The sequence below is a fragment of the Schistocerca americana genome, unplaced genomic scaffold (genome assembly GCF_021461395.2).
Source record: "Schistocerca americana isolate TAMUIC-IGC-003095 unplaced genomic scaffold, iqSchAmer2.1 HiC_scaffold_850, whole genome shotgun sequence".
NCBI lineage: Eukaryota > Metazoa > Arthropoda > Insecta > Orthoptera > Acrididae > Schistocerca > Schistocerca americana.
This window is the reverse complement of record NW_025726621.1, coordinates 21,131-46,816: the sequence shown is the minus strand read 5'-3', so window position 1 is coordinate 46,816 and position 25,686 is coordinate 21,131. Positions and strand designations below refer to the sequence as shown.

At 55.4% G+C, this 25,686-nt stretch overlaps 58 non-coding genes across 58 annotated transcripts; all 58 read left to right on the top strand.

Moving 5' to 3' along the window:
- The first annotated feature begins 22 nt into the window (after window positions 1–22).
- Trnae-cuc lies at window positions 23–94 on the top strand. Its single transcript has one exon. It is a non-coding gene; the product is annotated as a tRNA-Glu (tRNA).
- Window positions 95–828: 734 nt separating this feature from the next.
- On the top strand, window positions 829–910 carry Trnal-aag. Its single transcript has one exon. It is a non-coding gene; the product is annotated as a tRNA-Leu (tRNA).
- Window positions 911–990: 80 nt separating this feature from the next.
- Trnal-cag lies at window positions 991–1,072 on the top strand. Its single transcript has one exon. It is a non-coding gene; the product is annotated as a tRNA-Leu (tRNA).
- Window positions 1,073–1,338: 266 nt separating this feature from the next.
- Window positions 1,339–1,410, top strand: Trnae-cuc. The gene has a single exon. It is a non-coding gene; the product is annotated as a tRNA-Glu (tRNA).
- A 734-nt stretch (window positions 1,411–2,144) lies between these two features.
- On the top strand, window positions 2,145–2,226 carry Trnal-aag. The gene has a single exon. It is a non-coding gene; the product is annotated as a tRNA-Leu (tRNA).
- An 80-nt stretch (window positions 2,227–2,306) lies between these two features.
- Window positions 2,307–2,388, top strand: Trnal-cag. The gene has a single exon. It is a non-coding gene; the product is annotated as a tRNA-Leu (tRNA).
- Window positions 2,389–2,654: 266 nt separating this feature from the next.
- Trnae-cuc lies at window positions 2,655–2,726 on the top strand. Its single transcript has one exon. It is a non-coding gene; the product is annotated as a tRNA-Glu (tRNA).
- Window positions 2,727–3,460: 734 nt separating this feature from the next.
- On the top strand, window positions 3,461–3,542 carry Trnal-aag. The gene has a single exon. It is a non-coding gene; the product is annotated as a tRNA-Leu (tRNA).
- An 80-nt stretch (window positions 3,543–3,622) lies between these two features.
- Trnal-cag lies at window positions 3,623–3,704 on the top strand. The gene has a single exon. It is a non-coding gene; the product is annotated as a tRNA-Leu (tRNA).
- A 266-nt stretch (window positions 3,705–3,970) lies between these two features.
- Trnae-cuc lies at window positions 3,971–4,042 on the top strand. Its single transcript has one exon. It is a non-coding gene; the product is annotated as a tRNA-Glu (tRNA).
- A 734-nt stretch (window positions 4,043–4,776) lies between these two features.
- Trnal-aag lies at window positions 4,777–4,858 on the top strand. The gene has a single exon. It is a non-coding gene; the product is annotated as a tRNA-Leu (tRNA).
- An 80-nt stretch (window positions 4,859–4,938) lies between these two features.
- On the top strand, window positions 4,939–5,020 carry Trnal-cag. The gene has a single exon. It is a non-coding gene; the product is annotated as a tRNA-Leu (tRNA).
- A 266-nt stretch (window positions 5,021–5,286) lies between these two features.
- Window positions 5,287–5,358, top strand: Trnae-cuc. The gene has a single exon. It is a non-coding gene; the product is annotated as a tRNA-Glu (tRNA).
- A 734-nt stretch (window positions 5,359–6,092) lies between these two features.
- On the top strand, window positions 6,093–6,174 carry Trnal-aag. Its single transcript has one exon. It is a non-coding gene; the product is annotated as a tRNA-Leu (tRNA).
- Window positions 6,175–6,254: 80 nt separating this feature from the next.
- Window positions 6,255–6,336, top strand: Trnal-cag. The gene has a single exon. It is a non-coding gene; the product is annotated as a tRNA-Leu (tRNA).
- A 266-nt stretch (window positions 6,337–6,602) lies between these two features.
- Window positions 6,603–6,674, top strand: Trnae-cuc. The gene has a single exon. It is a non-coding gene; the product is annotated as a tRNA-Glu (tRNA).
- A 734-nt stretch (window positions 6,675–7,408) lies between these two features.
- Window positions 7,409–7,490, top strand: Trnal-aag. The gene has a single exon. It is a non-coding gene; the product is annotated as a tRNA-Leu (tRNA).
- Window positions 7,491–7,570: 80 nt separating this feature from the next.
- Window positions 7,571–7,652, top strand: Trnal-cag. The gene has a single exon. It is a non-coding gene; the product is annotated as a tRNA-Leu (tRNA).
- A 266-nt stretch (window positions 7,653–7,918) lies between these two features.
- On the top strand, window positions 7,919–7,990 carry Trnae-cuc. Its single transcript has one exon. It is a non-coding gene; the product is annotated as a tRNA-Glu (tRNA).
- Window positions 7,991–8,724: 734 nt separating this feature from the next.
- Window positions 8,725–8,806, top strand: Trnal-aag. The gene has a single exon. It is a non-coding gene; the product is annotated as a tRNA-Leu (tRNA).
- Window positions 8,807–8,886: 80 nt separating this feature from the next.
- Window positions 8,887–8,968, top strand: Trnal-cag. The gene has a single exon. It is a non-coding gene; the product is annotated as a tRNA-Leu (tRNA).
- A 266-nt stretch (window positions 8,969–9,234) lies between these two features.
- Trnae-cuc lies at window positions 9,235–9,306 on the top strand. The gene has a single exon. It is a non-coding gene; the product is annotated as a tRNA-Glu (tRNA).
- A 734-nt stretch (window positions 9,307–10,040) lies between these two features.
- Window positions 10,041–10,122, top strand: Trnal-aag. Its single transcript has one exon. It is a non-coding gene; the product is annotated as a tRNA-Leu (tRNA).
- An 80-nt stretch (window positions 10,123–10,202) lies between these two features.
- On the top strand, window positions 10,203–10,284 carry Trnal-cag. Its single transcript has one exon. It is a non-coding gene; the product is annotated as a tRNA-Leu (tRNA).
- A 266-nt stretch (window positions 10,285–10,550) lies between these two features.
- Trnae-cuc lies at window positions 10,551–10,622 on the top strand. The gene has a single exon. It is a non-coding gene; the product is annotated as a tRNA-Glu (tRNA).
- Window positions 10,623–11,356: 734 nt separating this feature from the next.
- Trnal-aag lies at window positions 11,357–11,438 on the top strand. The gene has a single exon. It is a non-coding gene; the product is annotated as a tRNA-Leu (tRNA).
- An 80-nt stretch (window positions 11,439–11,518) lies between these two features.
- Window positions 11,519–11,600, top strand: Trnal-cag. Its single transcript has one exon. It is a non-coding gene; the product is annotated as a tRNA-Leu (tRNA).
- Window positions 11,601–11,866: 266 nt separating this feature from the next.
- Trnae-cuc lies at window positions 11,867–11,938 on the top strand. The gene has a single exon. It is a non-coding gene; the product is annotated as a tRNA-Glu (tRNA).
- A 734-nt stretch (window positions 11,939–12,672) lies between these two features.
- On the top strand, window positions 12,673–12,754 carry Trnal-aag. Its single transcript has one exon. It is a non-coding gene; the product is annotated as a tRNA-Leu (tRNA).
- An 80-nt stretch (window positions 12,755–12,834) lies between these two features.
- Window positions 12,835–12,916, top strand: Trnal-cag. Its single transcript has one exon. It is a non-coding gene; the product is annotated as a tRNA-Leu (tRNA).
- A 266-nt stretch (window positions 12,917–13,182) lies between these two features.
- Trnae-cuc lies at window positions 13,183–13,254 on the top strand. Its single transcript has one exon. It is a non-coding gene; the product is annotated as a tRNA-Glu (tRNA).
- A 734-nt stretch (window positions 13,255–13,988) lies between these two features.
- On the top strand, window positions 13,989–14,070 carry Trnal-aag. Its single transcript has one exon. It is a non-coding gene; the product is annotated as a tRNA-Leu (tRNA).
- Window positions 14,071–14,150: 80 nt separating this feature from the next.
- On the top strand, window positions 14,151–14,232 carry Trnal-cag. Its single transcript has one exon. It is a non-coding gene; the product is annotated as a tRNA-Leu (tRNA).
- Window positions 14,233–14,498: 266 nt separating this feature from the next.
- On the top strand, window positions 14,499–14,570 carry Trnae-cuc. Its single transcript has one exon. It is a non-coding gene; the product is annotated as a tRNA-Glu (tRNA).
- Window positions 14,571–15,304: 734 nt separating this feature from the next.
- Trnal-aag lies at window positions 15,305–15,386 on the top strand. Its single transcript has one exon. It is a non-coding gene; the product is annotated as a tRNA-Leu (tRNA).
- An 80-nt stretch (window positions 15,387–15,466) lies between these two features.
- Window positions 15,467–15,548, top strand: Trnal-cag. The gene has a single exon. It is a non-coding gene; the product is annotated as a tRNA-Leu (tRNA).
- Window positions 15,549–15,814: 266 nt separating this feature from the next.
- On the top strand, window positions 15,815–15,886 carry Trnae-cuc. Its single transcript has one exon. It is a non-coding gene; the product is annotated as a tRNA-Glu (tRNA).
- Window positions 15,887–16,620: 734 nt separating this feature from the next.
- Trnal-aag lies at window positions 16,621–16,702 on the top strand. Its single transcript has one exon. It is a non-coding gene; the product is annotated as a tRNA-Leu (tRNA).
- An 80-nt stretch (window positions 16,703–16,782) lies between these two features.
- On the top strand, window positions 16,783–16,864 carry Trnal-cag. The gene has a single exon. It is a non-coding gene; the product is annotated as a tRNA-Leu (tRNA).
- A 266-nt stretch (window positions 16,865–17,130) lies between these two features.
- Window positions 17,131–17,202, top strand: Trnae-cuc. Its single transcript has one exon. It is a non-coding gene; the product is annotated as a tRNA-Glu (tRNA).
- Window positions 17,203–17,936: 734 nt separating this feature from the next.
- Window positions 17,937–18,018, top strand: Trnal-aag. Its single transcript has one exon. It is a non-coding gene; the product is annotated as a tRNA-Leu (tRNA).
- Window positions 18,019–18,098: 80 nt separating this feature from the next.
- Trnal-cag lies at window positions 18,099–18,180 on the top strand. The gene has a single exon. It is a non-coding gene; the product is annotated as a tRNA-Leu (tRNA).
- Window positions 18,181–18,446: 266 nt separating this feature from the next.
- Trnae-cuc lies at window positions 18,447–18,518 on the top strand. Its single transcript has one exon. It is a non-coding gene; the product is annotated as a tRNA-Glu (tRNA).
- A 734-nt stretch (window positions 18,519–19,252) lies between these two features.
- Trnal-aag lies at window positions 19,253–19,334 on the top strand. The gene has a single exon. It is a non-coding gene; the product is annotated as a tRNA-Leu (tRNA).
- Window positions 19,335–19,414: 80 nt separating this feature from the next.
- Window positions 19,415–19,496, top strand: Trnal-cag. The gene has a single exon. It is a non-coding gene; the product is annotated as a tRNA-Leu (tRNA).
- Window positions 19,497–19,762: 266 nt separating this feature from the next.
- Window positions 19,763–19,834, top strand: Trnae-cuc. Its single transcript has one exon. It is a non-coding gene; the product is annotated as a tRNA-Glu (tRNA).
- Window positions 19,835–20,568: 734 nt separating this feature from the next.
- Window positions 20,569–20,650, top strand: Trnal-aag. Its single transcript has one exon. It is a non-coding gene; the product is annotated as a tRNA-Leu (tRNA).
- Window positions 20,651–20,730: 80 nt separating this feature from the next.
- On the top strand, window positions 20,731–20,812 carry Trnal-cag. The gene has a single exon. It is a non-coding gene; the product is annotated as a tRNA-Leu (tRNA).
- Window positions 20,813–21,078: 266 nt separating this feature from the next.
- Trnae-cuc lies at window positions 21,079–21,150 on the top strand. Its single transcript has one exon. It is a non-coding gene; the product is annotated as a tRNA-Glu (tRNA).
- A 734-nt stretch (window positions 21,151–21,884) lies between these two features.
- Trnal-aag lies at window positions 21,885–21,966 on the top strand. Its single transcript has one exon. It is a non-coding gene; the product is annotated as a tRNA-Leu (tRNA).
- Window positions 21,967–22,046: 80 nt separating this feature from the next.
- Window positions 22,047–22,128, top strand: Trnal-cag. The gene has a single exon. It is a non-coding gene; the product is annotated as a tRNA-Leu (tRNA).
- Window positions 22,129–22,394: 266 nt separating this feature from the next.
- Trnae-cuc lies at window positions 22,395–22,466 on the top strand. Its single transcript has one exon. It is a non-coding gene; the product is annotated as a tRNA-Glu (tRNA).
- A 734-nt stretch (window positions 22,467–23,200) lies between these two features.
- Window positions 23,201–23,282, top strand: Trnal-aag. The gene has a single exon. It is a non-coding gene; the product is annotated as a tRNA-Leu (tRNA).
- An 80-nt stretch (window positions 23,283–23,362) lies between these two features.
- Trnal-cag lies at window positions 23,363–23,444 on the top strand. Its single transcript has one exon. It is a non-coding gene; the product is annotated as a tRNA-Leu (tRNA).
- A 266-nt stretch (window positions 23,445–23,710) lies between these two features.
- Window positions 23,711–23,782, top strand: Trnae-cuc. The gene has a single exon. It is a non-coding gene; the product is annotated as a tRNA-Glu (tRNA).
- A 734-nt stretch (window positions 23,783–24,516) lies between these two features.
- On the top strand, window positions 24,517–24,598 carry Trnal-aag. Its single transcript has one exon. It is a non-coding gene; the product is annotated as a tRNA-Leu (tRNA).
- Window positions 24,599–24,678: 80 nt separating this feature from the next.
- Trnal-cag lies at window positions 24,679–24,760 on the top strand. The gene has a single exon. It is a non-coding gene; the product is annotated as a tRNA-Leu (tRNA).
- Window positions 24,761–25,026: 266 nt separating this feature from the next.
- On the top strand, window positions 25,027–25,098 carry Trnae-cuc. Its single transcript has one exon. It is a non-coding gene; the product is annotated as a tRNA-Glu (tRNA).
- The last annotated feature ends 588 nt before the right edge of the window (window positions 25,099–25,686 follow it).

Below are 25,686 nucleotides of genomic sequence, written 5' to 3'. Positions count from 1 at the left end.
TGGAGGAGTGCTTGTGTCGTTATCCGGTGTCGTCTAGTGGCTGGGATACCTGGCTCTCGCCCAGGAGGCCTGGGTTCGATTCCCGGCACCGGAAATGCACATTTTATTGCTCCTCTTATGCGACTTGTCCCGACTTAGCTCGACTGACGCTCCGCTGACGCTTGCAGAAAACTACGTAAAATATGATTCGCGGCCACAAGTGACGGCGAGAGAGATGCGACATCTGTCCACCTCTTATCCGGGCACATACCTGCGGTCAACAGACTTGGAGGACTGCAAGACATTGCCACGGGGGTTGAATGCAGCTAACCACTCTGCTCAGTGTCCATCAGCGCGGGCACGTTCGTTTGCCAGTATACATATAATGGAGACCGCGTCTGACACAGCTGTTGCGAGACACAGTCGGCCGAGCTTTGCTGTGCACAGCCACTTGCAGTCGCGAGAGTTGAATTCCGCGGTGGCTCCGTGGCCGTGATCGTCTAGTGGTCAGGACATTGCGTTGTGACCGCAACAACCCAGGCTCGAATCCGGGTCACGGCACTTTTTAAAGTTCTGCCTTGCTGTCGCTGCAATGACGATAGTGACCCAGTGATTGAAATCACGGTGCCCTCCTGATTTTGTGCTCATGTTCCTCAGGCTGCAGGTGGCACTACCGATTCCTTATAAACACGCGATGCCGCCGCACCAGGGCGCTGGCAGCTGCCTGTGTAGTTAATCTCTATTCGAAAAGGGCAGTCGTTCGAGGTGCGATGTTCGAGCAACCAGTCGCAGCAGATCAGGAAGCTGTGTCGTGCACTGCATTCTACAAATGCCAGGAACACTGGTGTAGGTAGCGTGGCCGAGCGGTCTAAGGCGCTGGTTTAAGGCACCAGTCTCTTCGGAGGCGTGGGTTCGAATCCCACCGCTGCCAATTTTTACTTCTCGTTTTTGTGCCATTGCGGTGTGTTCTCGTGGGGTAGAACGCAGCTCCTGTGACCGCCGCGTCGCGTAGGTAGCGTGGCCGAGCGGTCTAAGGCGCTGGTTTCAGGCACCAGTCTCTTGGGAGGCGTGGGTTCGAATCCCACCGCTGCCAACGTTTTCTGTCTCGAAAACAGGAGCACTGATTTCCCGCGAAGGAAAAAGCGCAGCGTCGGTTTCTTAAACTGTCGTAGCACAGTGGTGCGTGGTGTAACAACAGGATTCACCGGCGCAGTTTGGTCTCATGATTGCTGGCGTTCGTCTCCACGAGATGCGTCCCGAGCATGCCGTTCTACGAAGTGGAAACGTAAATTTTTGCAGTTGTCGTCAAGTAGCGGGTGGGCGCTCGCCGTGTTTGTTGGAGGAGTGCTTGTGTCGTTATCCGGTGTCGTCTAGTGGCTGGGATACCTGGCTCTCGCCCAGGAGGCCTGGGTTCGATTCCCGGTACCGGAAATGCACATTTTATTGCTCCTCTTATGCGACTTGTCCCGACTTAGCTCGACTGACGCTCCGCTGACGCTTGCAGAAAACTACGTAAAATATGATTCGCGGCCACAAGTGACGGCGAGAGAGATGCGACATCTGTCCACCTCTTATCCGGGCACATACCTGCGGTCAACAGACTTGGAGGACTGCAAGACATTGCCACGGGGGTTGAATGCAGCTAACCACTCTGCTCAGTGTCCATCAGCGCGGGCACGTTCGTTTGCCAGTATACATATAATGGAGACCGCGTCTGACACAGCTGTTGCGAGACACAGTCGGCCGAGCTTTGCTGTGCACAGCCACTTGCAGTCGCGAGAGTTGAATTCCGCGGTGGCTCCGTGGCCGTGATCGTCTAGTGGTCAGGACATTGCGTTGTGACCGCAACAACCCAGGCTCGAATCCGGGTCACGGCACTTTTTAAAGTTCTGCCTTGCTGTCGCTGCAATGACGATAGTGACCCAGTGATTGAAATCACGGTGCCCTCCTGATTTTGTGCTCATGTTCCTCAGGCTGCAGGTGGCACTACCGATTCCTTATAAACACGCGATGCCGCCGCACCAGGGCGCTGGCAGCTGCCTGTGTAGTTAATCTCTATTCGAAAAGGGCAGTCGTTCGAGGTGCGATGTTCGAGCAACCAGTCGCAGCAGATCAGGAAGCTGTGTCGTGCACTGCATTCTACAAATGCCAGGAACACTGGTGTAGGTAGCGTGGCCGAGCGGTCTAAGGCGCTGGTTTAAGGCACCAGTCTCTTCGGAGGCGTGGGTTCGAATCCCACCGCTGCCAATTTTTACTTCTCGTTTTTGTGCCATTGCGGTGTGTTCTCGTGGGGTAGAACGCAGCTCCTGTGACCGCCGCGTCGCGTAGGTAGCGTGGCCGAGCGGTCTAAGGCGCTGGTTTCAGGCACCAGTCTCTTGGGAGGCGTGGGTTCGAATCCCACCGCTGCCAACGTTTTCTGTCTCGAAAACAGGAGCACTGATTTCCCGCGAAGGAAAAAGCGCAGCGTCGGTTTCTTAAACTGTCGTAGCACAGTGGTGCGTGGTGTAACAACAGGATTCACCGGCGCAGTTTGGTCTCATGATTGCTGGCGTTCGTCTCCACGAGATGCGTCCCGAGCATGCCGTTCTACGAAGTGGAAACGTAAATTTTTGCAGTTGTCGTCAAGTAGCGGGTGGGCGCTCGCCGTGTTTGTTGGAGGAGTGCTTGTGTCGTTATCCGGTGTCGTCTAGTGGCTGGGATACCTGGCTCTCGCCCAGGAGGCCTGGGTTCGATTCCCGGTACCGGAAATGCACATTTTATTGCTCCTCTTATGCGACTTGTCCCGACTTAGCTCGACTGACGCTCCGCTGACGCTTGCAGAAAACTACGTAAAATATGATTCGCGGCCACAAGTGACGGCGAGAGAGATGCGACATCTGTCCACCTCTTATCCGGGCACATACCTGCGGTCAACAGACTTGGAGGACTGCAAGACATTGCCACGGGGGTTGAATGCAGCTAACCACTCTGCTCAGTGTCCATCAGCGCGGGCACGTTCGTTTGCCAGTATACATATAATGGAGACCGCGTCTGACACAGCTGTTGCGAGACACAGTCGGCCGAGCTTTGCTGTGCACAGCCACTTGCAGTCGCGAGAGTTGAATTCCGCGGTGGCTCCGTGGCCGTGATCGTCTAGTGGTCAGGACATTGCGTTGTGACCGCAACAACCCAGGCTCGAATCCGGGTCACGGCACTTTTTAAAGTTCTGCCTTGCTGTCGCTGCAATGACGATAGTGACCCAGTGATTGAAATCACGGTGCCCTCCTGATTTTGTGCTCATGTTCCTCAGGCTGCAGGTGGCACTACCGATTCCTTATAAACACGCGATGCCGCCGCACCAGGGCGCTGGCAGCTGCCTGTGTAGTTAATCTCTATTCGAAAAGGGCAGTCGTTCGAGGTGCGATGTTCGAGCAACCAGTCGCAGCAGATCAGGAAGCTGTGTCGTGCACTGCATTCTACAAATGCCAGGAACACTGGTGTAGGTAGCGTGGCCGAGCGGTCTAAGGCGCTGGTTTAAGGCACCAGTCTCTTCGGAGGCGTGGGTTCGAATCCCACCGCTGCCAATTTTTACTTCTCGTTTTTGTGCCATTGCGGTGTGTTCTCGTGGGGTAGAACGCAGCTCCTGTGACCGCCGCGTCGCGTAGGTAGCGTGGCCGAGCGGTCTAAGGCGCTGGTTTCAGGCACCAGTCTCTTGGGAGGCGTGGGTTCGAATCCCACCGCTGCCAACGTTTTCTGTCTCGAAAACAGGAGCACTGATTTCCCGCGAAGGAAAAAGCGCAGCGTCGGTTTCTTAAACTGTCGTAGCACAGTGGTGCGTGGTGTAACAACAGGATTCACCGGCGCAGTTTGGTCTCATGATTGCTGGCGTTCGTCTCCACGAGATGCGTCCCGAGCATGCCGTTCTACGAAGTGGAAACGTAAATTTTTGCAGTTGTCGTCAAGTAGCGGGTGGGCGCTCGCCGTGTTTGTTGGAGGAGTGCTTGTGTCGTTATCCGGTGTCGTCTAGTGGCTGGGATACCTGGCTCTCGCCCAGGAGGCCTGGGTTCGATTCCCGGTACCGGAAATGCACATTTTATTGCTCCTCTTATGCGACTTGTCCCGACTTAGCTCGACTGACGCTCCGCTGACGCTTGCAGAAAACTACGTAAAATATGATTCGCGGCCACAAGTGACGGCGAGAGAGATGCGACATCTGTCCACCTCTTATCCGGGCACATACCTGCGGTCAACAGACTTGGAGGACTGCAAGACATTGCCACGGGGGTTGAATGCAGCTAACCACTCTGCTCAGTGTCCATCAGCGCGGGCACGTTCGTTTGCCAGTATACATATAATGGAGACCGCGTCTGACACAGCTGTTGCGAGACACAGTCGGCCGAGCTTTGCTGTGCACAGCCACTTGCAGTCGCGAGAGTTGAATTCCGCGGTGGCTCCGTGGCCGTGATCGTCTAGTGGTCAGGACATTGCGTTGTGACCGCAACAACCCAGGCTCGAATCCGGGTCACGGCACTTTTTAAAGTTCTGCCTTGCTGTCGCTGCAATGACGATAGTGACCCAGTGATTGAAATCACGGTGCCCTCCTGATTTTGTGCTCATGTTCCTCAGGCTGCAGGTGGCACTACCGATTCCTTATAAACACGCGATGCCGCCGCACCAGGGCGCTGGCAGCTGCCTGTGTAGTTAATCTCTATTCGAAAAGGGCAGTCGTTCGAGGTGCGATGTTCGAGCAACCAGTCGCAGCAGATCAGGAAGCTGTGTCGTGCACTGCATTCTACAAATGCCAGGAACACTGGTGTAGGTAGCGTGGCCGAGCGGTCTAAGGCGCTGGTTTAAGGCACCAGTCTCTTCGGAGGCGTGGGTTCGAATCCCACCGCTGCCAATTTTTACTTCTCGTTTTTGTGCCATTGCGGTGTGTTCTCGTGGGGTAGAACGCAGCTCCTGTGACCGCCGCGTCGCGTAGGTAGCGTGGCCGAGCGGTCTAAGGCGCTGGTTTCAGGCACCAGTCTCTTGGGAGGCGTGGGTTCGAATCCCACCGCTGCCAACGTTTTCTGTCTCGAAAACAGGAGTACTGATTTCCCGCGAAGGAAAAAGCGCAGCGTCGGTTTCTTAAACTGTCGTAGCACAGTGGTGCGTGGTGTAACAACAGGATTCACCGGCGCAGTTTGGTCTCATGATTGCTGGCGTTCGTCTCCACGAGATGCGTCCCGAGCATGCCGTTCTACGAAGTGGAAACGTAAATTTTTGCAGTTGTCGTCAAGTAGCGGGTGGGCGCTCGCCGTGTTTGTTGGAGGAGTGCTTGTGTCGTTATCCGGTGTCGTCTAGTGGCTGGGATACCTGGCTCTCGCCCAGGAGGCCTGGGTTCGATTCCCGGCACCGGAAATGCACATTTTATTGCTCCTCTTATGCGACTTGTCCCGACTTAGCTCGACTGACGCTCCGCTGACGCTTGCAGAAAACTACGTAAAATATGATTCGCGGCCACAAGTGACGGCGAGAGAGATGCGACATCTGTCCACCTCTTATCCGGGCACATACCTGCGGTCAACAGACTTGGAGGACTGCAAGACATTGCCACGGGGGTTGAATGCAGCTAACCACTCTGCTCAGTGTCCATCAGCGCGGGCACGTTCGTTTGCCAGTATACATATAATGGAGACCGCGTCTGACACAGCTGTTGCGAGACACAGTCGGCCGAGCTTTGCTGTGCACAGCCACTTGCAGTCGCGAGAGTTGAATTCCGCGGTGGCTCCGTGGCCGTGATCGTCTAGTGGTCAGGACATTGCGTTGTGACCGCAACAACCCAGGCTCGAATCCGGGTCACGGCACTTTTTAAAGTTCTGCCTTGCTGTCGCTGCAATGACGATAGTGACCCAGTGATTGAAATCACGGTGCCCTCCTGATTTTGTGCTCATGTTCCTCAGGCTGCAGGTGGCACTACCGATTCCTTATAAACACGCGATGCCGCCGCACCAGGGCGCTGGCAGCTGCCTGTGTAGTTAATCTCTATTCGAAAAGGGCAGTCGTTCGAGGTGCGATGTTCGAGCAACCAGTCGCAGCAGATCAGGAAGCTGTGTCGTGCACTGCATTCTACAAATGCCAGGAACACTGGTGTAGGTAGCGTGGCCGAGCGGTCTAAGGCGCTGGTTTAAGGCACCAGTCTCTTCGGAGGCGTGGGTTCGAATCCCACCGCTGCCAATTTTTACTTCTCGTTTTTGTGCCATTGCGGTGTGTTCTCGTGGGGTAGAACGCAGCTCCTGTGACCGCCGCGTCGCGTAGGTAGCGTGGCCGAGCGGTCTAAGGCGCTGGTTTCAGGCACCAGTCTCTTGGGAGGCGTGGGTTCGAATCCCACCGCTGCCAACGTTTTCTGTCTCGAAAACAGGAGTACTGATTTCCCGCGAAGGAAAAAGCGCAGCGTCGGTTTCTTAAACTGTCGTAGCACAGTGGTGCGTGGTGTAACAACAGGATTCACCGGCGCAGTTTGGTCTCATGATTGCTGGCGTTCGTCTCCACGAGATGCGTCCCGAGCATGCCGTTCTACGAAGTGGAAACGTAAATTTTTGCAGTTGTCGTCAAGTAGCGGGTGGGCGCTCGCCGTGTTTGTTGGAGGAGTGCTTGTGTCGTTATCCGGTGTCGTCTAGTGGCTGGGATACCTGGCTCTCGCCCAGGAGGCCTGGGTTCGATTCCCGGCACCGGAAATGCACATTTTATTGCTCCTCTTATGCGACTTGTCCCGACTTAGCTCGACTGACGCTCCGCTGACGCTTGCAGAAAACTACGTAAAATATGATTCGCGGCCACAAGTGACGGCGAGAGAGATGCGACATCTGTCCACCTCTTATCCGGGCACATACCTGCGGTCAACAGACTTGGAGGACTGCAAGACATTGCCACGGGGGTTGAATGCAGCTAACCACTCTGCTCAGTGTCCATCAGCGCGGGCACGTTCGTTTGCCAGTATACATATAATGGAGACCGCGTCTGACACAGCTGTTGCGAGACACAGTCGGCCGAGCTTTGCTGTGCACAGCCACTTGCAGTCGCGAGAGTTGAATTCCGCGGTGGCTCCGTGGCCGTGATCGTCTAGTGGTCAGGACATTGCGTTGTGACCGCAACAACCCAGGCTCGAATCCGGGTCACGGCACTTTTTAAAGTTCTGCCTTGCTGTCGCTGCAATGACGATAGTGACCCAGTGATTGAAATCACGGTGCCCTCCTGATTTTGTGCTCATGTTCCTCAGGCTGCAGGTGGCACTACCGATTCCTTATAAACACGCGATGCCGCCGCACCAGGGCGCTGGCAGCTGCCTGTGTAGTTAATCTCTATTCGAAAAGGGCAGTCGTTCGAGGTGCGATGTTCGAGCAACCAGTCGCAGCAGATCAGGAAGCTGTGTCGTGCACTGCATTCTACAAATGCCAGGAACACTGGTGTAGGTAGCGTGGCCGAGCGGTCTAAGGCGCTGGTTTAAGGCACCAGTCTCTTCGGAGGCGTGGGTTCGAATCCCACCGCTGCCAATTTTTACTTCTCGTTTTTGTGCCATTGCGGTGTGTTCTCGTGGGGTAGAACGCAGCTCCTGTGACCGCCGCGTCGCGTAGGTAGCGTGGCCGAGCGGTCTAAGGCGCTGGTTTCAGGCACCAGTCTCTTGGGAGGCGTGGGTTCGAATCCCACCGCTGCCAACGTTTTCTGTCTCGAAAACAGGAGCACTGATTTCCCGCGAAGGAAAAAGCGCAGCGTCGGTTTCTTAAACTGTCGTAGCACAGTGGTGCGTGGTGTAACAACAGGATTCACCGGCGCAGTTTGGTCTCATGATTGCTGGCGTTCGTCTCCACGAGATGCGTCCCGAGCATGCCGTTCTACGAAGTGGAAACGTAAATTTTTGCAGTTGTCGTCAAGTAGCGGGTGGGCGCTCGCCGTGTTTGTTGGAGGAGTGCTTGTGTCGTTATCCGGTGTCGTCTAGTGGCTGGGATACCTGGCTCTCGCCCAGGAGGCCTGGGTTCGATTCCCGGTACCGGAAATGCACATTTTATTGCTCCTCTTATGCGACTTGTCCCGACTTAGCTCGACTGACGCTCCGCTGACGCTTGCAGAAAACTACGTAAAATATGATTCGCGGCCACAAGTGACGGCGAGAGAGATGCGACATCTGTCCACCTCTTATCCGGGCACATACCTGCGGTCAACAGACTTGGAGGACTGCAAGACATTGCCACGGGGGTTGAATGCAGCTAACCACTCTGCTCAGTGTCCATCAGCGCGGGCACGTTCGTTTGCCAGTATACATATAATGGAGACCGCGTCTGACACAGCTGTTGCGAGACACAGTCGGCCGAGCTTTGGTGTGCACAGCCACTTGCAGTCGCGAGAGTTGAATTCCGCGGTGGCTCCGTGGCCGTGATCGTCTAGTGGTCAGGACATTGCGTTGTGACCGCAACAACCCAGGCTCGAATCCGGGTCACGGCACTTTTTAAAGTTCTGCCTTGCTGTCGCTGCAATGACGATAGTGACCCAGTGATTGAAATCACGGTGCCCTCCTGATTTTGTGCTCATGTTCCTCAGGCTGCAGGTGGCACTACCGATTCCTTATAAACACGCGATGCCGCCGCACCAGGGCGCTGGCAGCTGCCTGTGTAGTTAATCTCTATTCGAAAAGGGCAGTCGTTCGAGGTGCGATGTTCGAGCAACCAGTCGCAGCAGATCAGGAAGCTGTGTCGTGCACTGCATTCTACAAATGCCAGGAACACTGGTGTAGGTAGCGTGGCCGAGCGGTCTAAGGCGCTGGTTTAAGGCACCAGTCTCTTCGGAGGCGTGGGTTCGAATCCCACCGCTGCCAATTTTTACTTCTCGTTTTTGTGCCATTGCGGTGTGTTCTCGTGGGGTAGAACGCAGCTCCTGTGACCGCCGCGTCGCGTAGGTAGCGTGGCCGAGCGGTCTAAGGCGCTGGTTTCAGGCACCAGTCTCTTGGGAGGCGTGGGTTCGAATCCCACCGCTGCCAACGTTTTCTGTCTCGAAAACAGGAGCACTGATTTCCCGCGAAGGAAAAAGCGCAGCGTCGGTTTCTTAAACTGTCGTAGCACAGTGGTGCGTGGTGTAACAACAGGATTCACCGGCGCAGTTTGGTCTCATGATTGCTGGCGTTCGTCTCCACGAGATGCGTCCCGAGCATGCCGTTCTACGAAGTGGAAACGTAAATTTTTGCAGTTGTCGTCAAGTAGCGGGTGGGCGCTCGCCGTGTTTGTTGGAGGAGTGCTTGTGTCGTTATCCGGTGTCGTCTAGTGGCTGGGATACCTGGCTCTCGCCCAGGAGGCCTGGGTTCGATTCCCGGTACCGGAAATGCACATTTTATTGCTCCTCTTATGCGACTTGTCCCGACTTAGCTCGACTGACGCTCCGCTGACGCTTGCAGAAAACTACGTAAAATATGATTCGCGGCCACAAGTGACGGCGAGAGAGATGCGACATCTGTCCACCTCTTATCCGGGCACATACCTGCGGTCAACAGACTTGGAGGACTGCAAGACATTGCCACGGGGGTTGAATGCAGCTAACCACTCTGCTCAGTGTCCATCAGCGCGGGCACGTTCGTTTGCCAGTATACATATAATGGAGACCGCGTCTGACACAGCTGTTGCGAGACACAGTCGGCCGAGCTTTGCTGTGCACAGCCACTTGCAGTCGCGAGAGTTGAATTCCGCGGTGGCTCCGTGGCCGTGATCGTCTAGTGGTCAGGACATTGCGTTGTGACCGCAACAACCCAGGCTCGAATCCGGGTCACGGCACTTTTTAAAGTTCTGCCTTGCTGTCGCTGCAATGACGATAGTGACCCAGTGATTGAAATCACGGTGCCCTCCTGATTTTGTGCTCATGTTCCTCAGGCTGCAGGTGGCACTACCGATTCCTTATAAACACGCGATGCCGCCGCACCAGGGCGCTGGCAGCTGCCTGTGTAGTTAATCTCTATTCGAAAAGGGCAGTCGTTCGAGGTGCGATGTTCGAGCAACCAGTCGCAGCAGATCAGGAAGCTGTGTCGTGCACTGCATTCTACAAATGCCAGGAACACTGGTGTAGGTAGCGTGGCCGAGCGGTCTAAGGCGCTGGTTTAAGGCACCAGTCTCTTCGGAGGCGTGGGTTCGAATCCCACCGCTGCCAATTTTTACTTCTCGTTTTTGTGCCATTGCGGTGTGTTCTCGTGGGGTAGAACGCAGCTCCTGTGACCGCCGCGTCGCGTAGGTAGCGTGGCCGAGCGGTCTAAGGCGCTGGTTTCAGGCACCAGTCTCTTGGGAGGCGTGGGTTCGAATCCCACCGCTGCCAACGTTTTCTGTCTCGAAAACAGGAGTACTGATTTCCCGCGAAGGAAAAAGCGCAGCGTCGGTTTCTTAAACTGTCGTAGCACAGTGGTGCGTGGTGTAACAACAGGATTCACCGGCGCAGTTTGGTCTCATGATTGCTGGCGTTCGTCTCCACGAGATGCGTCCCGAGCATGCCGTTCTACGAAGTGGAAACGTAAATTTTTGCAGTTGTCGTCAAGTAGCGGGTGGGCGCTCGCCGTGTTTGTTGGAGGAGTGCTTGTGTCGTTATCCGGTGTCGTCTAGTGGCTGGGATACCTGGCTCTCGCCCAGGAGGCCTGGGTTCGATTCCCGGCACCGGAAATGCACATTTTATTGCTCCTCTTATGCGACTTGTCCCGACTTAGCTCGACTGACGCTCCGCTGACGCTTGCAGAAAACTACGTAAAATATGATTCGCGGCCACAAGTGACGGCGAGAGAGATGCGACATCTGTCCACCTCTTATCCGGGCACATACCTGCGGTCAACAGACTTGGAGGACTGCAAGACATTGCCACGGGGGTTGAATGCAGCTAACCACTCTGCTCAGTGTCCATCAGCGCGGGCACGTTCGTTTGCCAGTATACATATAATGGAGACCGCGTCTGACACAGCTGTTGCGAGACACAGTCGGCCGAGCTTTGCTGTGCACAGCCACTTGCAGTCGCGAGAGTTGAATTCCGCGGTGGCTCCGTGGCCGTGATCGTCTAGTGGTCAGGACATTGCGTTGTGACCGCAACAACCCAGGCTCGAATCCGGGTCACGGCACTTTTTAAAGTTCTGCCTTGCTGTCGCTGCAATGACGATAGTGACCCAGTGATTGAAATCACGGTGCCCTCCTGATTTTGTGCTCATGTTCCTCAGGCTGCAGGTGGCACTACCGATTCCTTATAAACACGCGATGCCGCCGCACCAGGGCGCTGGCAGCTGCCTGTGTAGTTAATCTCTATTCGAAAAGGGCAGTCGTTCGAGGTGCGATGTTCGAGCAACCAGTCGCAGCAGATCAGGAAGCTGTGTCGTGCACTGCATTCTACAAATGCCAGGAACACTGGTGTAGGTAGCGTGGCCGAGCGGTCTAAGGCGCTGGTTTAAGGCACCAGTCTCTTCGGAGGCGTGGGTTCGAATCCCACCGCTGCCAATTTTTACTTCTCGTTTTTGTGCCATTGCGGTGTGTTCTCGTGGGGTAGAACGCAGCTCCTGTGACCGCCGCGTCGCGTAGGTAGCGTGGCCGAGCGGTCTAAGGCGCTGGTTTCAGGCACCAGTCTCTTGGGAGGCGTGGGTTCGAATCCCACCGCTGCCAACGTTTTCTGTCTCGAAAACAGGAGTACTGATTTCCCGCGAAGGAAAAAGCGCAGCGTCGGTTTCTTAAACTGTCGTAGCACAGTGGTGCGTGGTGTAACAACAGGATTCACCGGCGCAGTTTGGTCTCATGATTGCTGGCGTTCGTCTCCACGAGATGCGTCCCGAGCATGCCGTTCTACGAAGTGGAAACGTAAATTTTTGCAGTTGTCGTCAAGTAGCGGGTGGGCGCTCGCCGTGTTTGTTGGAGGAGTGCTTGTGTCGTTATCCGGTGTCGTCTAGTGGCTGGGATACCTGGCTCTCGCCCAGGAGGCCTGGGTTCGATTCCCGGTACCGGAAATGCACATTTTATTGCTCCTCTTATGCGACTTGTCCCGACTTAGCTCGACTGACGCTCCGCTGACGCTTGCAGAAAACTACGTAAAATATGATTCGCGGCCACAAGTGACGGCGAGAGAGATGCGACATCTGTCCACCTCTTATCCGGGCACATACCTGCGGTCAACAGACTTGGAGGACTGCAAGACATTGCCACGGGGGTTGAATGCAGCTAACCACTCTGCTCAGTGTCCATCAGCGCGGGCACGTTCGTTTGCCAGTATACATATAATGGAGACCGCGTCTGACACAGCTGTTGCGAGACACAGTCGGCCGAGCTTTGGTGTGCACAGCCACTTGCAGTCGCGAGAGTTGAATTCCGCGGTGGCTCCGTGGCCGTGATCGTCTAGTGGTCAGGACATTGCGTTGTGACCGCAACAACCCAGGCTCGAATCCGGGTCACGGCACTTTTTAAAGTTCTGCCTTGCTGTCGCTGCAATGACGATAGTGACCCAGTGATTGAAATCACGGTGCCCTCCTGATTTTGTGCTCATGTTCCTCAGGCTGCAGGTGGCACTACCGATTCCTTATAAACACGCGATGCCGCCGCACCAGGGCGCTGGCAGCTGCCTGTGTAGTTAATCTCTATTCGAAAAGGGCAGTCGTTCGAGGTGCGATGTTCGAGCAACCAGTCGCAGCAGATCAGGAAGCTGTGTCGTGCACTGCATTCTACAAATGCCAGGAACACTGGTGTAGGTAGCGTGGCCGAGCGGTCTAAGGCGCTGGTTTAAGGCACCAGTCTCTTCGGAGGCGTGGGTTCGAATCCCACCGCTGCCAATTTTTACTTCTCGTTTTTGTGCCATTGCGGTGTGTTCTCGTGGGGTAGAACGCAGCTCCTGTGACCGCCGCGTCGCGTAGGTAGCGTGGCCGAGCGGTCTAAGGCGCTGGTTTCAGGCACCAGTCTCTTGGGAGGCGTGGGTTCGAATCCCACCGCTGCCAACGTTTTCTGTCTCGAAAACAGGAGCACTGATTTCCCGCGAAGGAAAAAGCGCAGCGTCGGTTTCTTAAACTGTCGTAGCACAGTGGTGCGTGGTGTAACAACAGGATTCACCGGCGCAGTTTGGTCTCATGATTGCTGGCGTTCGTCTCCACGAGATGCGTCCCGAGCATGCCGTTCTACGAAGTGGAAACGTAAATTTTTGCAGTTGTCGTCAAGTAGCGGGTGGGCGCTCGCCGTGTTTGTTGGAGGAGTGCTTGTGTCGTTATCCGGTGTCGTCTAGTGGCTGGGATACCTGGCTCTCGCCCAGGAGGCCTGGGTTCGATTCCCGGTACCGGAAATGCACATTTTATTGCTCCTCTTATGCGACTTGTCCCGACTTAGCTCGACTGACGCTCCGCTGACGCTTGCAGAAAACTACGTAAAATATGATTCGCGGCCACAAGTGACGGCGAGAGAGATGCGACATCTGTCCACCTCTTATCCGGGCACATACCTGCGGTCAACAGACTTGGAGGACTGCAAGACATTGCCACGGGGGTTGAATGCAGCTAACCACTCTGCTCAGTGTCCATCAGCGCGGGCACGTTCGTTTGCCAGTATACATATAATGGAGACCGCGTCTGACACAGCTGTTGCGAGACACAGTCGGCCGAGCTTTGCTGTGCACAGCCACTTGCAGTCGCGAGAGTTGAATTCCGCGGTGGCTCCGTGGCCGTGATCGTCTAGTGGTCAGGACATTGCGTTGTGACCGCAACAACCCAGGCTCGAATCCGGGTCACGGCACTTTTTAAAGTTCTGCCTTGCTGTCGCTGCAATGACGATAGTGACCCAGTGATTGAAATCACGGTGCCCTCCTGATTTTGTGCTCATGTTCCTCAGGCTGCAGGTGGCACTACCGATTCCTTATAAACACGCGATGCCGCCGCACCAGGGCGCTGGCAGCTGCCTGTGTAGTTAATCTCTATTCGAAAAGGGCAGTCGTTCGAGGTGCGATGTTCGAGCAACCAGTCGCAGCAGATCAGGAAGCTGTGTCGTGCACTGCATTCTACAAATGCCAGGAACACTGGTGTAGGTAGCGTGGCCGAGCGGTCTAAGGCGCTGGTTTAAGGCACCAGTCTCTTCGGAGGCGTGGGTTCGAATCCCACCGCTGCCAATTTTTACTTCTCGTTTTTGTGCCATTGCGGTGTGTTCTCGTGGGGTAGAACGCAGCTCCTGTGACCGCCGCGTCGCGTAGGTAGCGTGGCCGAGCGGTCTAAGGCGCTGGTTTCAGGCACCAGTCTCTTGGGAGGCGTGGGTTCGAATCCCACCGCTGCCAACGTTTTCTGTCTCGAAAACAGGAGTACTGATTTCCCGCGAAGGAAAAAGCGCAGCGTCGGTTTCTTAAACTGTCGTAGCACAGTGGTGCGTGGTGTAACAACAGGATTCACCGGCGCAGTTTGGTCTCATGATTGCTGGCGTTCGTCTCCACGAGATGCGTCCCGAGCATGCCGTTCTACGAAGTGGAAACGTAAATTTTTGCAGTTGTCGTCAAGTAGCGGGTGGGCGCTCGCCGTGTTTGTTGGAGGAGTGCTTGTGTCGTTATCCGGTGTCGTCTAGTGGCTGGGATACCTGGCTCTCGCCCAGGAGGCCTGGGTTCGATTCCCGGCACCGGAAATGCACATTTTATTGCTCCTCTTATGCGACTTGTCCCGACTTAGCTCGACTGACGCTCCGCTGACGCTTGCAGAAAACTACGTAAAATATGATTCGCGGCCACAAGTGACGGCGAGAGAGATGCGACATCTGTCCACCTCTTATCCGGGCACATACCTGCGGTCAACAGACTTGGAGGACTGCAAGACATTGCCACGGGGGTTGAATGCAGCTAACCACTCTGCTCAGTGTCCATCAGCGCGGGCACGTTCGTTTGCCAGTATACATATAATGGAGACCGCGTCTGACACAGCTGTTGCGAGACACAGTCGGCCGAGCTTTGCTGTGCACAGCCACTTGCAGTCGCGAGAGTTGAATTCCGCGGTGGCTCCGTGGCCGTGATCGTCTAGTGGTCAGGACATTGCGTTGTGACCGCAACAACCCAGGCTCGAATCCGGGTCACGGCACTTTTTAAAGTTCTGCCTTGCTGTCGCTGCAATGACGATAGTGACCCAGTGATTGAAATCACGGTGCCCTCCTGATTTTGTGCTCATGTTCCTCAGGCTGCAGGTGGCACTACCGATTCCTTATAAACACGCGATGCCGCCGCACCAGGGCGCTGGCAGCTGCCTGTGTAGTTAATCTCTATTCGAAAAGGGCAGTCGTTCGAGGTGCGATGTTCGAGCAACCAGTCGCAGCAGATCAGGAAGCTGTGTCGTGCACTGCATTCTACAAATGCCAGGAACACTGGTGTAGGTAGCGTGGCCGAGCGGTCTAAGGCGCTGGTTTAAGGCACCAGTCTCTTCGGAGGCGTGGGTTCGAATCCCACCGCTGCCAATTTTTACTTCTCGTTTTTGTGCCATTGCGGTGTGTTCTCGTGGGGTAGAACGCAGCTCCTGTGACCGCCGCGTCGCGTAGGTAGCGTGGCCGAGCGGTCTAAGGCGCTGGTTTCAGGCACCAGTCTCTTGGGAGGCGTGGGTTCGAATCCCACCGCTGCCAACGTTTTCTGTCTCGAAAACAGGAGTACTGATTTCCCGCGAAGGAAAAAGCGCAGCGTCGGTTTCTTAAACTGTCGTAGCACAGTGGTGCGTGGTGTAACAACAGGATTCACCGGCGCAGTTTGGTCTCATGATTGCTGGCGTTCGTCTCCACGAGATGCGTCCCGAGCATGCCGTTCTACGAAGTGGAAACGTAAATTTTTGCAGTTGTCGTCAAGTAGCGGGTGGGCGCTCGCCGTGTTTGTTGGAGGAGTGCTTGTGTCGTTATCCGGTGTCGTCTAGTGGCTGGGATACCTGGCTCTCGCCCAGGAGGCCTGGGTTCGATTCCCGGTACCGGAAATGCACATTTTATTGCTCCTCTTATGCGACTTGTCCCGACTTAGCTCGACTGACGCTCCGCTGACGCTTGCAGAAAACTACGTAAAATATGATTCGCGGCCACAAGTGACGGCGAGAGAGATGCGACATCTGTCCACCTCTTATCCGGGCACATACCTGCGGTCAACAGACTTGGAGGACTGCAAGACATTGCCACGGGGGTTGAATGCAGCTAACCACTCTGCTCAGTGTCCATCAGCGCGGGCACGTTCGTTTGCCAGTATACATATAATGGAGACCGCGTCTGACACAGCTGTTGCGAGACACAGTCGGCCGAGCTTTGCTGTGCACAGCCACTTGCAGTCGCGAGAGTTGAATTCCGCGGTGGCTCCGTGGCCGTGATCGTCTAGTGGTCAGGACATTGCGTTGTGACCGCAACAACCCAGGCTCGAATCCGGGTCACGGCACTTTTTAAAGTTCTGCCTTGCTGTCGCTGCAATGACGATAGTGACCCAGTGATTGAAATCACGGTGCCCTCCTGATTTTGTGCTCATGTTCCTCAGGCTGCAGGTGGCACTACCGATTCCTTATAAACACGCGATGCCGCCGCACCAGGGCGCTGGCAGCTGCCTGTGTAGTTAATCTCTATTCGAAAAGGGCAGTCGTTCGAGGTGCGATGTTCGAGCAACCAGTCGCAGCAGATCAGGAAGCTGTGTCGTGCACTGCATTCTACAAATGCCAGGAACACTGGTGTAGGTAGCGTGGCCGAGCGGTCTAAGGCGCTGGTTTAAGGCACCAGTCTCTTCGGAGGCGTGGGTTCGAATCCCACCGCTGCCAATTTTTACTTCTCGTTTTTGTGCCATTGCGGTGTGTTCTCGTGGGGTAGAACGCAGCTCCTGTGACCGCCGCGTCGCGTAGGTAGCGTGGCCGAGCGGTCTAAGGCGCTGGTTTCAGGCACCAGTCTCTTGGGAGGCGTGGGTTCGAATCCCACCGCTGCCAACGTTTTCTGTCTCGAAAACAGGAGTACTGATTTCCCGCGAAGGAAAAAGCGCAGCGTCGGTTTCTTAAACTGTCGTAGCACAGTGGTGCGTGGTGTAACAACAGGATTCACCGGCGCAGTTTGGTCTCATGATTGCTGGCGTTCGTCTCCACGAGATGCGTCCCGAGCATGCCGTTCTACGAAGTGGAAACGTAAATTTTTGCAGTTGTCGTCAAGTAGCGGGTGGGCGCTCGCCGTGTTTGTTGGAGGAGTGCTTGTGTCGTTATCCGGTGTCGTCTAGTGGCTGGGATACCTGGCTCTCGCCCAGGAGGCCTGGGTTCGATTCCCGGCACCGGAAATGCACATTTTATTGCTCCTCTTATGCGACTTGTCCCGACTTAGCTCGACTGACGCTCCGCTGACGCTTGCAGAAAACTACGTAAAATATGATTCGCGGCCACAAGTGACGGCGAGAGAGATGCGACATCTGTCCACCTCTTATCCGGGCACATACCTGCGGTCAACAGACTTGGAGGACTGCAAGACATTGCCACGGGGGTTGAATGCAGCTAACCACTCTGCTCAGTGTCCATCAGCGCGGGCACGTTCGTTTGCCAGTATACATATAATGGAGACCGCGTCTGACACAGCTGTTGCGAGACACAGTCGGCCGAGCTTTGCTGTGCACAGCCACTTGCAGTCGCGAGAGTTGAATTCCGCGGTGGCTCCGTGGCCGTGATCGTCTAGTGGTCAGGACATTGCGTTGTGACCGCAACAACCCAGGCTCGAATCCGGGTCACGGCACTTTTTAAAGTTCTGCCTTGCTGTCGCTGCAATGACGATAGTGACCCAGTGATTGAAATCACGGTGCCCTCCTGATTTTGTGCTCATGTTCCTCAGGCTGCAGGTGGCACTACCGATTCCTTATAAACACGCGATGCCGCCGCACCAGGGCGCTGGCAGCTGCCTGTGTAGTTAATCTCTATTCGAAAAGGGCAGTCGTTCGAGGTGCGATGTTCGAGCAACCAGTCGCAGCAGATCAGGAAGCTGTGTCGTGCACTGCATTCTACAAATGCCAGGAACACTGGTGTAGGTAGCGTGGCCGAGCGGTCTAAGGCGCTGGTTTAAGGCACCAGTCTCTTCGGAGGCGTGGGTTCGAATCCCACCGCTGCCAATTTTTACTTCTCGTTTTTGTGCCATTGCGGTGTGTTCTCGTGGGGTAGAACGCAGCTCCTGTGACCGCCGCGTCGCGTAGGTAGCGTGGCCGAGCGGTCTAAGGCGCTGGTTTCAGGCACCAGTCTCTTGGGAGGCGTGGGTTCGAATCCCACCGCTGCCAACGTTTTCTGTCTCGAAAACAGGAGTACTGATTTCCCGCGAAGGAAAAAGCGCAGCGTCGGTTTCTTAAACTGTCGTAGCACAGTGGTGCGTGGTGTAACAACAGGATTCACCGGCGCAGTTTGGTCTCATGATTGCTGGCGTTCGTCTCCACGAGATGCGTCCCGAGCATGCCGTTCTACGAAGTGGAAACGTAAATTTTTGCAGTTGTCGTCAAGTAGCGGGTGGGCGCTCGCCGTGTTTGTTGGAGGAGTGCTTGTGTCGTTATCCGGTGTCGTCTAGTGGCTGGGATACCTGGCTCTCGCCCAGGAGGCCTGGGTTCGATTCCCGGCACCGGAAATGCACATTTTATTGCTCCTCTTATGCGACTTGTCCCGACTTAGCTCGACTGACGCTCCGCTGACGCTTGCAGAAAACTACGTAAAATATGATTCGCGGCCACAAGTGACGGCGAGAGAGATGCGACATCTGTCCACCTCTTATCCGGGCACATACCTGCGGTCAACAGACTTGGAGGACTGCAAGACATTGCCACGGGGGTTGAATGCAGCTAACCACTCTGCTCAGTGTCCATCAGCGCGGGCACGTTCGTTTGCCAGTATACATATAATGGAGACCGCGTCTGACACAGCTGTTGCGAGACACAGTCGGCCGAGCTTTGCTGTGCACAGCCACTTGCAGTCGCGAGAGTTGAATTCCGCGGTGGCTCCGTGGCCGTGATCGTCTAGTGGTCAGGACATTGCGTTGTGACCGCAACAACCCAGGCTCGAATCCGGGTCACGGCACTTTTTAAAGTTCTGCCTTGCTGTCGCTGCAATGACGATAGTGACCCAGTGATTGAAATCACGGTGCCCTCCTGATTTTGTGCTCATGTTCCTCAGGCTGCAGGTGGCACTACCGATTCCTTATAAACACGCGATGCCGCCGCACCAGGGCGCTGGCAGCTGCCTGTGTAGTTAATCTCTATTCGAAAAGGGCAGTCGTTCGAGGTGCGATGTTCGAGCAACCAGTCGCAGCAGATCAGGAAGCTGTGTCGTGCACTGCATTCTACAAATGCCAGGAACACTGGTGTAGGTAGCGTGGCCGAGCGGTCTAAGGCGCTGGTTTAAGGCACCAGTCTCTTCGGAGGCGTGGGTTCGAATCCCACCGCTGCCAATTTTTACTTCTCGTTTTTGTGCCATTGCGGTGTGTTCTCGTGGGGTAGAACGCAGCTCCTGTGACCGCCGCGTCGCGTAGGTAGCGTGGCCGAGCGGTCTAAGGCGCTGGTTTCAGGCACCAGTCTCTTGGGAGGCGTGGGTTCGAATCCCACCGCTGCCAACGTTTTCTGTCTCGAAAACAGGAGTACTGATTTCCCGCGAAGGAAAAAGCGCAGCGTCGGTTTCTTAAACTGTCGTAGCACAGTGGTGCGTGGTGTAACAACAGGATTCACCGGCGCAGTTTGGTCTCATGATTGCTGGCGTTCGTCTCCACGAGATGCGTCCCGAGCATGCCGTTCTACGAAGTGGAAACGTAAATTTTTGCAGTTGTCGTCAAGTAGCGGGTGGGCGCTCGCCGTGTTTGTTGGAGGAGTGCTTGTGTCGTTATCCGGTGTCGTCTAGTGGCTGGGATACCTGGCTCTCGCCCAGGAGGCCTGGGTTCGATTCCCGGTACCGGAAATGCACATTTTATTGCTCCTCTTATGCGACTTGTCCCGACTTAGCTCGACTGACGCTCCGCTGACGCTTGCAGAAAACTACGTAAAATATGATTCGCGGCCACAAGTGACGGCGAGAGAGATGCGACATCTGTCCACCTCTTATCCGGGCACATACCTGCGGTCAACAGACTTGGAGGACTGCAAGACATTGCCACGGGGGTTGAATGCAGCTAACCACTCTGCTCAGTGTCCATCAGCGCGGGCACGTTCGTTTGCCAGTATACATATAATGGAGACCGCGTCTGACACAGCTGTTGCGAGACACAGTCGGCCGAGCTTTGCTGTGCACAGCCACTTGCAGTCGCGAGAGTTGAATTCCGCGGTGGCTCCGTGGCCGTGATCGTCTAGTGGTCAGGACATTGCGTTGTGACCGCAACAACCCAGGCTCGAATCCGGGTCACGGCACTTTTTAAAGTTCTGCCTTGCTGTCGCTGCAATGACGATAGTGACCCAGTGATTGAAATCACGGTGCCCTCCTGATTTTGTGCTCATGTTCCTCAGGCTGCAGGTGGCACTACCGATTCCTTATAAACACGCGATGCCGCCGCACCAGGGCGCTGGCAGCTGCCTGTGTAGTTAATCTCTATTCGAAAAGGGCAGTCGTTCGAGGTGCGATGTTCGAGCAACCAGTCGCAGCAGATCAGGAAGCTGTGTCGTGCACTGCATTCTACAAATGCCAGGAACACTGGTGTAGGTAGCGTGGCCGAGCGGTCTAAGGCGCTGGTTTAAGGCACCAGTCTCTTCGGAGGCGTGGGTTCGAATCCCACCGCTGCCAATTTTTACTTCTCGTTTTTGTGCCATTGCGGTGTGTTCTCGTGGGGTAGAACGCAGCTCCTGTGACCGCCGCGTCGCGTAGGTAGCGTGGCCGAGCGGTCTAAGGCGCTGGTTTCAGGCACCAGTCTCTTGGGAGGCGTGGGTTCGAATCCCACCGCTGCCAACGTTTTCTGTCTCGAAAACAGGAGTACTGATTTCCCGCGAAGGAAAAAGCGCAGCGTCGGTTTCTTAAACTGTCGTAGCACAGTGGTGCGTGGTGTAACAACAGGATTCACCGGCGCAGTTTGGTCTCATGATTGCTGGCGTTCGTCTCCACGAGATGCGTCCCGAGCATGCCGTTCTACGAAGTGGAAACGTAAATTTTTGCAGTTGTCGTCAAGTAGCGGGTGGGCGCTCGCCGTGTTTGTTGGAGGAGTGCTTGTGTCGTTATCCGGTGTCGTCTAGTGGCTGGGATACCTGGCTCTCGCCCAGGAGGCCTGGGTTCGATTCCCGGCACCGGAAATGCACATTTTATTGCTCCTCTTATGCGACTTGTCCCGACTTAGCTCGACTGACGCTCCGCTGACGCTTGCAGAAAACTACGTAAAATATGATTCGCGGCCACAAGTGACGGCGAGAGAGATGCGACATCTGTCCACCTCTTATCCGGGCACATACCTGCGGTCAACAGACTTGGAGGACTGCAAGACATTGCCACGGGGGTTGAATGCAGCTAACCACTCTGCTCAGTGTCCATCAGCGCGGGCACGTTCGTTTGCCAGTATACATATAATGGAGACCGCGTCTGACACAGCTGTTGCGAGACACAGTCGGCCGAGCTTTGCTGTGCACAGCCACTTGCAGTCGCGAGAGTTGAATTCCGCGGTGGCTCCGTGGCCGTGATCGTCTAGTGGTCAGGACATTGCGTTGTGACCGCAACAACCCAGGCTCGAATCCGGGTCACGGCACTTTTTAAAGTTCTGCCTTGCTGTCGCTGCAATGACGATAGTGACCCAGTGATTGAAATCACGGTGCCCTCCTGATTTTGTGCTCATGTTCCTCAGGCTGCAGGTGGCACTACCGATTCCTTATAAACACGCGATGCCGCCGCACCAGGGCGCTGGCAGCTGCCTGTGTAGTTAATCTCTATTCGAAAAGGGCAGTCGTTCGAGGTGCGATGTTCGAGCAACCAGTCGCAGCAGATCAGGAAGCTGTGTCGTGCACTGCATTCTACAAATGCCAGGAACACTGGTGTAGGTAGCGTGGCCGAGCGGTCTAAGGCGCTGGTTTAAGGCACCAGTCTCTTCGGAGGCGTGGGTTCGAATCCCACCGCTGCCAATTTTTACTTCTCGTTTTTGTGCCATTGCGGTGTGTTCTCGTGGGGTAGAACGCAGCTCCTGTGACCGCCGCGTCGCGTAGGTAGCGTGGCCGAGCGGTCTAAGGCGCTGGTTTCAGGCACCAGTCTCTTGGGAGGCGTGGGTTCGAATCCCACCGCTGCCAACGTTTTCTGTCTCGAAAACAGGAGTACTGATTTCCCGCGAAGGAAAAAGCGCAGCGTCGGTTTCTTAAACTGTCGTAGCACAGTGGTGCGTGGTGTAACAACAGGATTCACCGGCGCAGTTTGGTCTCATGATTGCTGGCGTTCGTCTCCACGAGATGCGTCCCGAGCATGCCGTTCTACGAAGTGGAAACGTAAATTTTTGCAGTTGTCGTCAAGTAGCGGGTGGGCGCTCGCCGTGTTTGTTGGAGGAGTGCTTGTGTCGTTATCCGGTGTCGTCTAGTGGCTGGGATACCTGGCTCTCGCCCAGGAGGCCTGGGTTCGATTCCCGGCACCGGAAATGCACATTTTATTGCTCCTCTTATGCGACTTGTCCCGACTTAGCTCGACTGACGCTCCGCTGACGCTTGCAGAAAACTACGTAAAATATGATTCGCGGCCACAAGTGACGGCGAGAGAGATGCGACATCTGTCCACCTCTTATCCGGGCACATACCTGCGGTCAACAGACTTGGAGGACTGCAAGACATTGCCACGGGGGTTGAATGCAGCTAACCACTCTGCTCAGTGTCCATCAGCGCGGGCACGTTCGTTTGCCAGTATACATATAATGGAGACCGCGTCTGACACAGCTGTTGCGAGACACAGTCGGCCGAGCTTTGCTGTGCACAGCCACTTGCAGTCGCGAGAGTTGAATTCCGCGGTGGCTCCGTGGCCGTGATCGTCTAGTGGTCAGGACATTGCGTTGTGACCGCAACAACCCAGGCTCGAATCCGGGTCACGGCACTTTTTAAAGTTCTGCCTTGCTGTCGCTGCAATGACGATAGTGACCCAGTGATTGAAATCACGGTGCCCTCCTGATTTTGTGCTCATGTTCCTCAGGCTGCAGGTGGCACTACCGATTCCTTATAAACACGCGATGCCGCCGCACCAGGGCGCTGGCAGCTGCCTGTGTAGTTAATCTCTATTCGAAAAGGGCAGTCGTTCGAGGTGCGATGTTCGAGCAACCAGTCGCAGCAGATCAGGAAGCTGTGTCGTGCACTGCATTCTACAAATGCCAGGAACACTGGTGTAGGTAGCGTGGCCGAGCGGTCTAAGGCGCTGGTTTAAGGCACCAGTCTCTTCGGAGGCGTGGGTTCGAATCCCACCGCTGCCAATTTTTACTTCTCGTTTTTGTGCCATTGCGGTGTGTTCTCGTGGGGTAGAACGCAGCTCCTGTGACCGCCGCGTCGCGTAGGTAGCGTGGCCGAGCGGTCTAAGGCGCTGGTTTCAGGCACCAGTCTCTTGGGAGGCGTGGGTTCGAATCCCACCGCTGCCAACGTTTTCTGTCTCGAAAACAGGAGTACTGATTTCCCGCGAAGGAAAAAGCGCAGCGTCGGTTTCTTAAACTGTCGTAGCACAGTGGTGCGTGGTGTAACAACAGGATTCACCGGCGCAGTTTGGTCTCATGATTGCTGGCGTTCGTCTCCACGAGATGCGTCCCGAGCATGCCGTTCTACGAAGTGGAAACGTAAATTTTTGCAGTTGTCGTCAAGTAGCGGGTGGGCGCTCGCCGTGTTTGTTGGAGGAGTGCTTGTGTCGTTATCCGGTGTCGTCTAGTGGCTGGGATACCTGGCTCTCGCCCAGGAGGCCTGGGTTCGATTCCCGGCACCGGAAATGCACATTTTATTGCTCCTCTTATGCGACTTGTCCCGACTTAGCTCGACTGACGCTCCGCTGACGCTTGCAGGAAACTACGTAAAATATGATTCGCGGCCACAAGTGACGGCGAGAGAGATGCGACATCTGTCCACCTCTTATCCGGGCACATACCTGCGGTCAACAGACTTGGAGGACTGCAAGACATTGCCACGGGGGTTGAATGCAGCTAACCACTCTGCTCAGTGTCCATCAGCGCGGGCACGTTCGTTTGCCAGTATACATATAATGGAGACCGCGTCTGACACAGCTGTTGCGAGACACAGTCGGCCGAGCTTTGCTGTGCACAGCCACTTGCAGTCGCGAGAGTTGAATTCCGCGGTGGCTCCGTGGCCGTGATCGTCTAGTGGTCAGGACATTGCGTTGTGACCGCAACAACCCAGGCTCGAATCCGGGTCACGGCACTTTTTAAAGTTCTGCCTTGCTGTCGCTGCAATGACGATAGTGACCCAGTGATTGAAATCACGGTGCCCTCCTGATTTTGTGCTCATGTTCCTCAGGCTGCAGGTGGCACTACCGATTCCTTATAAACACGCGATGCCGCCGCACCAGGGCGCTGGCAGCTGCCTGTGTAGTTAATCTCTATTCGAAAAGGGCAGTCGTTCGAGGTGCGATGTTCGAGCAACCAGTCGCAGCAGATCAGGAAGCTGTGTCGTGCACTGCATTCTACAAATGCCAGGAACACTGGTGTAGGTAGCGTGGCCGAGCGGTCTAAGGCGCTGGTTTAAGGCACCAGTCTCTTCGGAGGCGTGGGTTCGAATCCCACCGCTGCCAATTTTTACTTCTCGTTTTTGTGCCATTGCGGTGTGTTCTCGTGGGGTAGAACGCAGCTCCTGTGACCGCCGCGTCGCGTAGGTAGCGTGGCCGAGCGGTCTAAGGCGCTGGTTTCAGGCACCAGTCTCTTGGGAGGCGTGGGTTCGAATCCCACCGCTGCCAACGTTTTCAGTCTCGAAAACAGGAGCACTGATTTCCCGCGAAGGAAAAAGCGCAGCGTCGGTTTCTTAAACTGTCGTAGCACAGTGGTGCGTGGTGTAACAACAGGATTCACCGGCGCAGTTTGGTCTCATGATTGCTGGCGTTCGTCTCCACGAGATGCGTCCCGAGCATGCCGTTCTACGAAGTGGAAACGTAAATTTTTGCAGTTGTCGTCAAGTAGCGGGTGGGCGCTCGCCGTGTTTGTTGGAGGAGTGCTTGTGTCGTTATCCGGTGTCGTCTAGTGGCTGGGATACCTGGCTCTCGCCCAGGAGGCCTGGGTTCGATTCCCGGTACCGGAAATGCACATTTTATTGCTCCTCTTATGCGACTTGTCCCGACTTAGCTCGACTGACGCTCCGCTGACGCTTGCAGAAAACTACGTAAAATATGATTCGCGGCCACAAGTGACGGCGAGAGAGATGCGACATCTGTCCACCTCTTATCCGGGCACATACCTGCGGTCAACAGACTTGGAGGACTGCAAGACATTGCCACGGGGGTTGAATGCAGCTAACCACTCTGCTCAGTGTCCATCAGCGCGGGCACGTTCGTTTGCCAGTATACATATAATGGAGACCGCGTCTGACACAGCTGTTGCGAGACACAGTCGGCCGAGCTTTGCTGTGCACAGCCACTTGCAGTCGCGAGAGTTGAATTCCGCGGTGGCTCCGTGGCCGTGATCGTCTAGTGGTCAGGACATTGCGTTGTGACCGCAACAACCCAGGCTCGAATCCGGGTCACGGCACTTTTTAAAGTTCTGCCTTGCTGTCGCTGCAATGACGATAGTGACCCAGTGATTGAAATCACGGTGCCCTCCTGATTTTGTGCTCATGTTCCTCAGGCTGCAGGTGGCACTACCGATTCCTTATAAACACGCGATGCCGCCG